A 12109-nucleotide genomic window follows, 5' to 3' on the forward strand; every position below is an offset into this window, starting at 1 on the left:
CCCATGCTCTGCTGTCCCCCTTATAAAAACCGTCACGCTAGCAACACACAGATTGTCGCTTGATGGCTGTTTACATTAATGCTGCCAATCTCCGCGGCTCCCCGCTGCCTGTATATCACGGCTCCCCGCCTTGTCCATAGTCCATACCTGACTTGAGTCCTGGGATGGGCTGTCTGAGGGAAGAGGAGGCGTGGCCTGTGAGATGGAAAGGCTGCCAGGCTTAATACATTTCCTATTTATTGTACAGCGCTGCGTAATATGTTGGCGCTATATAAATCTAATAAATAATAATAATATTAATACAGTCAGAAGAAGGTGGAGCTATGCAAATCATTTGGTCTGTCCTATGTGGCATTGAGCTGGCCAACTTTGATTATGAGGAGCCTTATTTTCTAACGATTATAAGATTAACGTTACATATTTAGGTGCAGAACTTTGCTAACGAATCTATGTAGCCAGACTATTGTAAAATTATAATCTTTGAGTGTGTGGGGTGGGGGGTTATGTTGTTGTCACCATAAGTTGAATGATAAATGCGATTTTGACTATAAAATGAAAGTTATTGGGATATATACATGTGGATGTGTGAGGAGGTCTCAGCTGTTCCTGATGACAGGTGTATTATCTCTGATATATATATACCATCTCATCCTACAGAAGTCCTGCCTGGCTTGTAATAATTCTTAATCTTCAGTATTGAGGGCAGAGGTATGTACACCCAGGTTGTCGGGGACCACATCCACCATTTTTTTATACGGTCAAAGAATAGACTTAGTAGAGTATACCAGCGTAGTGGTTATAGGCATACTGTAGGGGCCCGTTTCCACTTGTGCAATGCGTGTTTGTTAGAGAAAATGCAGAAACGTACGCAGAAGCGAATTTGCACACGTTTTCGCGTATGTTAGTAAATATGTGAATTTTAACCATGTCAGTACCTGTGTGCTTTTAGGGCCCGTTTCCACTACAGCGAATCTGCATGCGTTTTATGTATGCTGATTTGCATACCTAATAATAAATGTAAACGCACACAGGCACTGATATAGCTAAATTCGTATCCTTATACAGGAAGCGAAAATGCATGCGAATTCGCAAGAACATTTGCATACAAATTTGCATGAGCATGTGAATTCGTTTATGCGTTTTCCACATAGAAATCGCACCGCACTAGTCCAAAAAGGCCCTTACATTGATTTTATGTGAAAATGTACGCAAATTTGCATGGAAAATTCGCATAGTGAAAACGCATGCGACTTTCCTATTCATTACATTGCATACACAAGGCGGTGTGCGAATTCCGATGGCTCTGCTGTGCAGATTTTTTCTGTACAAAAAAACACTCTGTTGTCCTCACAAGTGGAAACAGGCTAATTAACTTGTATTGGTTATGCGAATCTGTGTGCAGAAAACGCATGCAGATTCGCGATAATGGAAATGGGCCCTAAAGAGAGCCAAAGGTGGGTTTCTGCAATTCATATAGGACAAAGAGGCACATTCTGCATATTATCACCAGTCTCTGTGTCCTAATACTGTGCCCCAGCCTCCCCCCCCCCCCCATGCTCTGCTGTCCCCCTTATAAAAACCGTCACGCTAGCAACACACAGATTGTCGCTTGATGGCTGTTTACATTAATGCTGCCAATCTCCGCGGCTCCCCGCCGCCTGTATATCACGGCTCCCCGCTTTGTCCATAGTCCATACCTGACTTGAGTCCTGGGATGGGCTGTCTGAGGGAAGAGGAGGCGTGGCCTGTGAGATGGAAAGGCTGCCAGGCTTAATACAGTCAGAAGAAGGTGGAGCTATGCAAATCATTTGGTCTGTCCTATGTGGCATTGAGCTGGCCAACTTTGATTATGAGGAGCCTTATTTTCTAACGATTATAAGATTAACGGTACATATTTAGGTGCAGAACTTTGCTAACGAATCTATGTAACCAGACTATTGTAAAATTATAGTCTTTGTGTGTGGGGGGGGTATGTTGTTATCACCATAAGTTGAATGATAAATGCGATTTTGACTATAAAATGAAACCTATTGGTTTATTTACATGTGGATGTGTGAGGAGGTCCAGTGGCGTACCTAGGTCATTTGGCACCCGGTGCTGGGCATTAAAAGACACCCCCCCCCCAAAAAAAATGGGCGTGGCCACAACCAGATGAGGGCGGAGCTAACTGTAATTTAAAGTATTCGCTAGTATAGTTGCCCCAGTATAGCTAGCTTAGTTGCCCCCAGTATAGCTAGTACAGTTGCCCCCAGTGAAACTAGTTGCCCCCAATGAAGTTAGTATAGTTGCCCCCAGTATAGCTAGTATATAGTTGCACAAAGAAAAGCTAGTATATAGTTGCCCCCAGTATAGCTAGTGTATAGTTGCCCCCAGAATAGCTAGTGTATAGTTGCCCCCAGAATAGCTAGTGTATAGTTGTCCCCAGAATAGCTAGTGTATAGTTGCCCCCAGAATAGCTAGTGTACAGTTGCCCCAGTATAGCTAGTGTATAGTTGCCCCCAGTATAGCTAGTGTATAGTTGCCCCCAGTATAGCTAGTATATAGTTGCCCCCAGTATAGCTAGTATATAGTTGTCCCCAGTATAGCTAGTATATAGTTGCCCCCAGTATAGCTAGTATATAGTTGCCCCCAGAATAGCAAGTATATAGTTGCCCCCAGTATAGCTAGTATATAGTTGCCCCCAGTATAGCTAGTATATAGTTGCCCCAGTAGCATAGTTGCCCCCGGTATGGGGGAAGCTTGGAAGGAGGGGTGGCGGGGAGGGGGGCCAGACCCCCCACCTCCCTCACCTGGGTCCCCTCCTTCTGGCGCTTCCCCCCTCCTAATTAGCAGCAGCATATGCGGGCAGGAGCGGACAGTCTGTGTGTGTGAAGAGGAGCGGGAAAGGCGCATAGCAGAAGCGTGGTACTTGGCGGCAGGCGGCTGGTCACCGGCCAGCGTCATGCAGCAGCAAGCTGTGTGTGCTGCTGCTGTGCAGCGTCCATTGTGTGCCCCCTGACTGACGGATGGCCGCCGAGTACCACGCTCCGTGCCTGGCCATTTCATGCCGCTGCTCCCCTCCATGCTCCATCCATGCTGCCAGGCCGGTCCACACGCTGGCTGCTCAACGCAGACCCGCGCACTCCACTTCCGCTCCGGCAGCCCCAGCATGCAACAGGGGCTGGAAGCCGGAATTTAGGCGGAAGTCCCGATGCGGAGGCGGGGCCGAGTCTCCAAGACTCCAGCAAGCAAGCCAATTGCAGGAGGGGAGCGAGCGTGTGCCTGCTGCCCTGCCTCGACAACATGTAAAGAGGCTGCAATTTACCTCCGGCTCCGCTCCGTGTCATTAGTCAGCCAGCCAGGTGTTTTAAATTATATTTGGCTATTATGCTGGCTGACGTTTTTGACACCCCCCTCAGCTGTGTCACCCGGTGCGGGACGCTCCCCTGCGCCCTATTAAAGGGACGCCACTGAGGAGGTCTCAACTGTTCCTGATGACAGGTGTACTATCTCTGATATATACAGGGCCGGATTTAGGGGCAGGCCCCCGAGGCCTGGAACTAGGGCGACAGAATCTGCTACATTTCGAAGGGCGGGTGACAGGTTAACTGCACCTGTCATCTGCCATAAGAGCTGCTCGCCCACTCTGGAAATCCGCAGCCGCCCTGCTCTGACTGTCCGTCTGAGCCTGTCTGTGTGAACAGAGCAGCTCTGCGATTGCCAGCTAGGAGCAGTGCACACTGTGAGGCTGGGCTGCAGCTTCCTCCACGCAGATTCTTTCTCCCGGGTTTGCCCCGGGCAGCGGTGACTTCCTATACAGCCGGTAACACTCTCTAACTTCTTTCAATCGATGTGATGTCAGCCAGCCAGGAGTGTGGAGTGGATGTGAAGGTCTGGTGTCTCCCGGTGCAGCTGGGGCTGATTTATTATGGATGAGAATCCTAGTGTGCAGGCAGCGTGCAGCTCCAGAGTCCACTCCAGACCTTCTTCCCCCTCCTTGAAAAAAGTTTATCTGCTGTGCACAGCGATCACCTCACTCCCAGCGTGTGTGATGCCAGAGGGTCTGACAGCAGGGGAGATAAAGGCTGCTGTAAGTAGACACCATTGAAATTATTGTACCGTATGACTGATGTTCACTGTGCCGACCCCCCCACCCCGGAAACAAATGTCCTAATTTCTTAAGATAACTATACCTAGGGGGCTTCTTACCAGTCCCCATCCTCTCTTTGTTGTGATACATAAGGCTGTCACACTGGGATTCTAATGCTCTTGATCTGCCTCTGTCCACTCTGTAAGCTTCGATTCAGATGTGTACAGAAGCCACAGCCCTGTAGTCCAGCTCCTTGATCGCTGTACAGCCTGTACTTTCGCAGTTTGGCACTATGAATTCCCCAACTGGCCCTGTCGTGATTCACTGGGACCAATCACACATAGCTGGGAGTGTTCTGCACATGTGCAATTTGCGCCACATTATTTGCGCAGAACTTTCCCAGCCATGGGATTTCAATTCTAAGGTGTATGTGGCAAGCCTGGGACCACACGTGCAGTGGCGCAAGACTGGGCTCGATCACAGACTCCACTGCAGGATAATATAGGGGATCAGGAGGACGGCAATTAAGAAGATGGATTCAAGGTGGCTGGAGGAAGCCCCAGGTAAGTATAAAACCTTATACTTTGGCTTCAATTCACTAAGCTTATCAAACACTTTATCAAGCGTTTGATAATTTTTCTCATGGGTAAAATCTAATTTTGAATTCACTAAGGTGTTATAGATTTATTGAACATTTTATCGATAAAACGTTCAATAAATCTATAACACCTTAGTGAATTTTAAATTTACCCATGAGGAAAATTATCAAACGTTTGATAAAGTGTTTGATAAGCTTAGTGAATTGAGGCCTATATCTCAGGTTTCTTTTAAAGTGTACCTGAGACAGGAGAAAAGTTCTATTTTACTAACCTGGGGCTTCTTCCATTCCCTCATAGCCTTACGGGTCCCTTGGTTTCTCCTTATCTGTTACACTGTGCTGCTGTCCCCATCCAAAAGCTTGCCCACTAGACCAGTTGTGGGCTACTGCGTATGTGCAGCCCTTGTCATGCACCTCCTCAGTTGTGCTCCTGTGGACGGGAGTATTCTGCGCATGAGTAGAATACTGCCAGCCATTGGAGTACGATCAAGGAAGTGTGTAGCTTTGGCTGTGCATATGTAGTACCCCACTAGCGATTTTTAAGAGGGAAATAGCGTTAATGTTGGGGGCGGTTGGTGACAGTGGGCCTAGGGTGTAAAAAAGTACAAATCCGGCCCTGGATATATATATATACCATCTCATCCCACAAAAGTCCTGCCTGGCTTGTAATAATTCTTAATCTTCAGTATTGAGGGCAGAGGTATGTACACCCAGGTTGTCGGGGACCACATCCACCATTTTTTTATACGGTCAAAGAATAGACTTAGTAGAGTATACCAGCGTAGTGGTTATAGGCATACTGTAAGGGCCCGTTTCCACTTGTGCAATGCGTGTTTGTTAGCGAAAATGCAGAAACGTACGCAGAAGCGAATTTGCACACGTTTTCGCGTATGTTAGTAAGTATGTGAATTTTAACCATGTCAGTACCTGTGAGCTTTTAGGGCCCGTTTCCACTACAGCGAATCTGCATGCGTTTTATGTATGCTGATTTGCATACCTAATAATAAATGTAAACGCACACAGGCACTGATATAGCTAAATTCGCATCCTTATACAGGAATGCGAATTCGCAAGAACATTTGCATACAAATTTGCATGCGCATGTGAACTCGTTTATTCGTTTTCCACATAGAAGTTGCACCGCACTAGTTGAAACGGCTCTTACATTGATTTTATGCGAAAATGTATGCAAATTTGCATGGAAAATTCGCATAGCGAAAACGCATGCGAATTTCCTAATAATTACATTGCATGTGCAAGGCGGTGTGCGAATTCTGATGGCTCTGCTGTGCAGATTTTTACTGTACAGAAAAACACTCTGTTGTCCTGACAAGAGGAAACAGGATAATTAACTTGTATTGGTTATGCAAATCTGCGTGCAGAAAACACATGCAGATTCGTGATAATGGAAACGGGCCCTAAAGAGAACCAAAGGTGGGTTTCTGCAATTCATATAGGACAAAGGCACATTCTGCATACTATCACCAGCCTCTGTGTCCGTATAATGTGCCCCCAGCTGCCCCCCGTGCTCTGCTGTCCCCCCTTATAAAAACGTCACGCTAGCGACACACAGATTGTCGCCAGCTGGCTGTTTACATTGATGCTGCCTCTCTTCACGGCTCCCGCACCGCCTGTATATCGCGGCTCCCTGCCTTGTCCATAGTCTGTACCCGACTTGAGTTTGTAGAAATGCAAAAACGCATGCAGATGCGATTTGCGTACGTTTTCGCATATGTTAGCAAGTATGCAAATTTAAACATGTCAGTGCCTGTGTGCTTTTAGGGCCTGTTTCCACTACAGCAAATCTGCATGCGTTTTATGCATGCAGATTCGCATACCTAATAATAAATGTAAAAGCACACAGGTACTAATGTGGTTAAATTCGCATCCTTATACAGGAAGCGAAAACGCATGCGAATTCGCAAGAACATTTGCATACCAATTTGCATGCGCATGTGAATTCGTTTATGCGTTTTCCACATAGAAATCGCACCACACTAGTCCAAAAAGGCCCTTACATTGATTTTATGTGAAAATGTACGCAAATTTGCATGGAAAATTCGCATAGCGAAAACGCATGCGAATTTCCTATTCATTACATTGCATACACAAGGCGGTGTGCGAATTCCAATGGCTCTGCTGTGCAGATTTTTTCTGTACAAAAAAACACTCTGTTGTCCTCACAAGTGGAAACAGGCTAATTAACTTGTATTGGTTATACGAATCTGTGTGCAGAAAACGCATGCAGATTCGCGATAATGGAAATGGGCCCTAAAGAGAGCCAAAGGTGGGTTTCTGCAATTCATATAGGACAAAGAGGCACATTCTGCATATTATCACCAGCCTCTGTGTCCTAATACTGTGCCCCAGCCTCCCCCCCCCCATGCTCTGCTGTCCTCCTTATAAAAACCGTCACGCTAGCAACACACAGATTGTCGCTTGATGGCTGTTTACATTAATGCTGCCAATCTCTGCGGCTCCCCGCCGCCTGTATATCACGGCTCCCCGCCTTGTCCATAGTCCATACCTGACTTGAGTCCTGGGATGGGCTGTCTGAGGGAAGAGGAGGCGTGGCCTGTGAGATGGAAAGGCTGCCAGGCTTAATACAGTCAGAAGAAGGTGGAGCTATGCAAATCATTTGGTCTGTCCTATGTGGCATTGAGCTGGCCAACTTTGATTATGAGGAGCCTTATTTTCTAACGATTATAAGATTAACGGTACATATTTAGGTGCAGAACTTTGCTAACGAATCTATGTAGCCAGACTATTGTAAAATTATAATCTTTGTGTGTGTGTGTGTGTGTGTGGGGGGGGGGGGGGGTATGTAGTTGTCATTTTGACTATAAAATGAAAGCTATTGGTTTATATACATGTGGATGTGTGAGGAGGTCTCAGCTGTTCCTGATGACAGGTGTACTATCTCTGATATATATATACCATCTCATCCTACAAAAGTGCTGCCTGGCTTGTAATAATTCTTAATCTTCAGTATTGAGGGCAGAGGTATGTACACCCAGGTTGTCGGGACCACATCCACCATTTTTTTTATACGGTCAAAGAATAGACTTAGTAGAGTATACCAGCGTAGTGGTTATAGGCATACTGTAAGGGCCCGTTTCCACTTGTGCAATGCGTGTTTGTTAGCGAAAATGCAGAAACGTACGCAGAAGCGAATTTGCACACGTTTTCGCGTATGTTAGTAAGTATGTGAATTTTAACCATGTCAGTACCTGTGTGCTTTTAGGGCCCGTTTCCACTACAGCGAATCTGCATGCGTTTTATGTATGCTGATTTGCATACCTAATAATAAATGTAAACGCACACAGGCACTGATATAGCTAAATTCGCATCCTTATATAGAAATGCGAATTCGCAAGACCATTTGCATACAAATTTGCATGCGCATGTGAATTCGTTTATTCGTTTTCCACATAGAAATTGCACCGCACTAGTCGAAACGGCCCTTACATTGATTTTATGCGAAAATGTATGCAAATTTGCATGGAAAATTCGCATAGCGAAAACGCATTCGAATTTCCTAATAATTACATTGCATGTGCAAGGCGGTGTGCGAATTCTGATGGCTCTGCTGTGCAGATTTTTCCTGTACAGAAAAACACTCTGTTGTTCTGACAAGTGGAAACAGGCTAATTAACGTGTATTGGTTATGCGAATCTGTGTGCAGAAAACGCATGCAGATTCGCGATAATGGAAACGGGCCCTAAAGAGAACCAAAGGTGGGTTTCTGCAATTCATATAGGACAAAGAGGCACATTCTGCATACTATCACTAGCCTCTGTGTCCTTATAATGTGCCCCCAGCTGCCCCCTGTGCTCTGCTGTCCCCCCTTATAAAAACGTCACGCTAGCGACACACAGATTGTCGCCAGCTGGCTGTTTACATTGATGCTGCCTCTCTTCACGGCTCCCGCACCGCCTGTATATCGCGGCTCCCTGCCTTGTCCATAGTCTGTACCCGACTTGAGTTTGTAGAAATGCAAAAATGCATGCAGATGCGATTTCCGCACGTTTTCGCATACGTTAGCAAGTATGCAAATTTAAACATGTCAGTGCCTGTGTGCTTTTAGGGCCCGTTTCCACTACAGTGAATCTGCATGCGTTTTATGTATGCAGATTTGCATACCTAATAATAAATGTAAAAGCACACAGGCACTAATGTAGTTAAATTCGCATCCTTATACAGGAATGCGAAAACGCATGCGAATTCGCATGAAAATTTGCATACAAATTTGCATGCGCATGTGAATTCTTTTATGCTTTTTCCACATAGAAATCGCACTGCACTAGTCCAAAAAGGCCCTTATATTGAATTTATGCGAAAACGTACGCAAATTTGCATGGAAAATTCGCATAGCGAAAACGCATGTGAGTTTCCTATTAATTCCGATGGCTCTGCTGTGCAGATTTTTCTTGTACAGAAAAACGCTCTGTTGTCCTGATAAGTGGAAACAGACTTGTATTGGTTATGCGAATCTGCGTGCAGAAATCTGCAGCAAAAACGCACGCAGAAGCGAATTTGTGCACGTTTTCGCGTATGTTAGTAAGTATGTGAATTTTTTAACCATGTCAGTACCTGTGTGCTTTTAGGGCCCGTTTCCACTACAGCGAATCTGCATGTGTTTTATGTATGCTGATTTGCCTACCTAATAATAAATGTAAACGCACACAGGCACTGATATAGCTAAATTCGCATCCTTATACAGGAAGCGAAAACGCATGCGAATTCGCAAGAACATTTGCATACCAATTTGCATGCGCATGTGAATTCGTTTATGCGTTTTCCACATAGAAATCGCACCGCACTAGTCCAAAAAGGCCCTTACATTGATTTTATGTGAAAATGTACGCAAATTTGCATGGAAAATTCGCATAGCGAAAACGCATGCGAATTTCCCATTCATTACATTGCATACACAAGGCGGTGTGCGAATTCCGATGGCTCTGCTGTGCAGATTTTTTCTGTACAAAAAAACACTCTGTTGTCCTCACAAGTGGAAACAGGCTAATTAACTTGTATTGGCTATGCGAATCTGTGTGCAGAAAACGCATGCAGATTCGCGATAATGGAAATGGGCCCTAAAGAGAGCCAAAGGTGGGTTTCTGCAATTCATATAGGACAAAGAGGCACATTCTGCATATTATCACCAGCCTCTGTGTCCTAATACTGTGCCCCCCCCTTCCCCCCCCCCCACATGCTCTGCTGTCCCCCTTATAAAAATGATCACGCTAGCAACACACAGATTGTCGCTTGATGGCTGTTTACATTAATGCTGCCAATCTCCGCGGCTCCCAGCCGCCTGTATATCACGGCTCCCCGCCTTGTCCATAGTCCATACCTGACTTGAGTCCTGGGATGGGCTGTCTGAGGGAAGAGGAGGCGTGACCTGTGAGATGGAAAGGCTGCCAGGCTTAATACAGCCAGAAGAAGGTGGAGCTATGCAAATCATTTGGTCTGTCCTATGTGGCATTGAGCTGGCCAACTTTGATTATGAGGAGCCTTATTTTCTAACGATTATAAGATTAACGGTACATATTTAGGTGCAGAACTTTGCTAACGAATCTATGTAGCCAGACTATTGTAAAATTATAGTCTTTGTGTTGGGGGGGGGGGGGGGGGGGGGTATGTTGTTGTCACCATAAGTTGAATGATAAATGTGATTTTGACTATAAAATGAAACCTATTGGTATTTATACATGTGGATGTGTGAGGAGGTCTCAGCTGTTCCTGGTGACAGGTGTACTATCTCGGATATATATATACCATCTCATCCTACAAAAGTCCTGCCTGGCTTGTAATAATTCTTAATCTTCAGTACTGAGGGCAGAGGTATGTACACCCAGGTTGTCGGGGATTTTTTTATACGGTCAAAGAATAGACTTAGTAGAGTATACCAGCGTAGTGGTTATAGGCATACTGTAAGGGCCCGTTTCCACTTGTGCAATGCGTGTTTGTTAGCGAAAATGCAGAAACGTACGCAGAAGCGAATTTGCACACGTTTTCGCGTATGTTAGTAAGTATGTGAATTTTAACCATGTCAGTACCTGTGTGCTTTTAGGGCCCGTTTCCACTACAGCGAATCTGCATGCGTTTTATGTATGCTGATTTGCATACCTAATAATAAATGGAAACGCACACAGGCACTGATATAGCTAAATTTGCATCCTTATACCGGAATGCGAAAACGCATGCGAATTTGCAAGAACATTTGCATACAAATTTGTATGCGCATGTGAATTCGTTTATGCTTTTTCCACATAGAAATCGCACTGCACTAGTCCAAAAAGGCCCTTATATTGATTTTATGCGAAAATGTATGTGAATTTGCATGGAAAATTCGCATAGTGAAAACGCATGCGAATTTTCTAATAATTACATTGCATGTTCAAGGCGGTGTGCGAATTCTGATGGCTCTGCTGTGCAGATTTTTCCTGTACAGAAAAACACTCTGTTGTCCTGACAAGAGGAAACAGGCTAATTAACTTGTATTGGTTATGCAAATCTGTGTGCAGAAAACACATGCAGATTTGCGATAATGGAAACGGGCCCTAAAGAGAACCAAAGGTGGGTTTCTGCAATTCATATAGGACAAAAGCACATTCTGCATACTATCACCAGCCTCTGTGTCCTTATAATGTGCCCCCAGCTGCCCCCCGTGCTCTGCTGTCCCCCCTTATAAAAACGTCACGCTAGCGCAGTGGTTCCCAACCCATGTGCCGCGACACATAGATGTGTCGCGGCAGCTCCGGGTATGTGTCATGGCTCTCAGGGAGGGGAGCAGCACAGTGGAGGGAGAGCTGTGGGCAGCGGCGGAGAAGGGGGCTATCTCCCCCCCTTCTCTCACCTTAGGGTGCTCTGTCTCCCTCGCTCTCCCCTCCGATAATAACTGTGGCGGCGCTTGGCAGTGGGCGGGACTTACCTTCCGTGTCGCTCAAAGCGCCGGCCGGAAGTTCTGGTTCTGCAGCCGCTGCTCTGGTCTGGATCAGGCCAGAGTAGTGGCAAATCATTCCGCGCTGGCGTCGAGACGAGACCAGACGGGACAGAGACACGGAAGGTATGTTCCGCCCCTCTGCCAGCCACCGCACTTCGTTCCGGAGGAGAGAGCGAGGGAGGGAGAGCACCCTGAGGTGCCGCTCTCCTTCCCTCGCTCTCTCCTCCTGGGGGGGGGGGGGGGCACCTGGCTACATATACTGGGCACATATATCCCTGGCTGCATATACTGGGGACATATACCCCTGACTACATATACCGGGGACATATACACCTGCCTACATATACTGGGGACATATACACCTGCCTACACATACTGGGGTCATATACTCCCGACTACATATACCGGGGACATATACACCTGCCTACATATACCGGGGACATATACATCTGCCTACATATACTGGGGACATATACCCCTGCCTACATATACT

This window comes from Hyperolius riggenbachi, chromosome 4, assembly GCF_040937935.1.
Source record: "Hyperolius riggenbachi isolate aHypRig1 chromosome 4, aHypRig1.pri, whole genome shotgun sequence".
NCBI lineage: Eukaryota > Metazoa > Chordata > Amphibia > Anura > Hyperoliidae > Hyperolius > Hyperolius riggenbachi.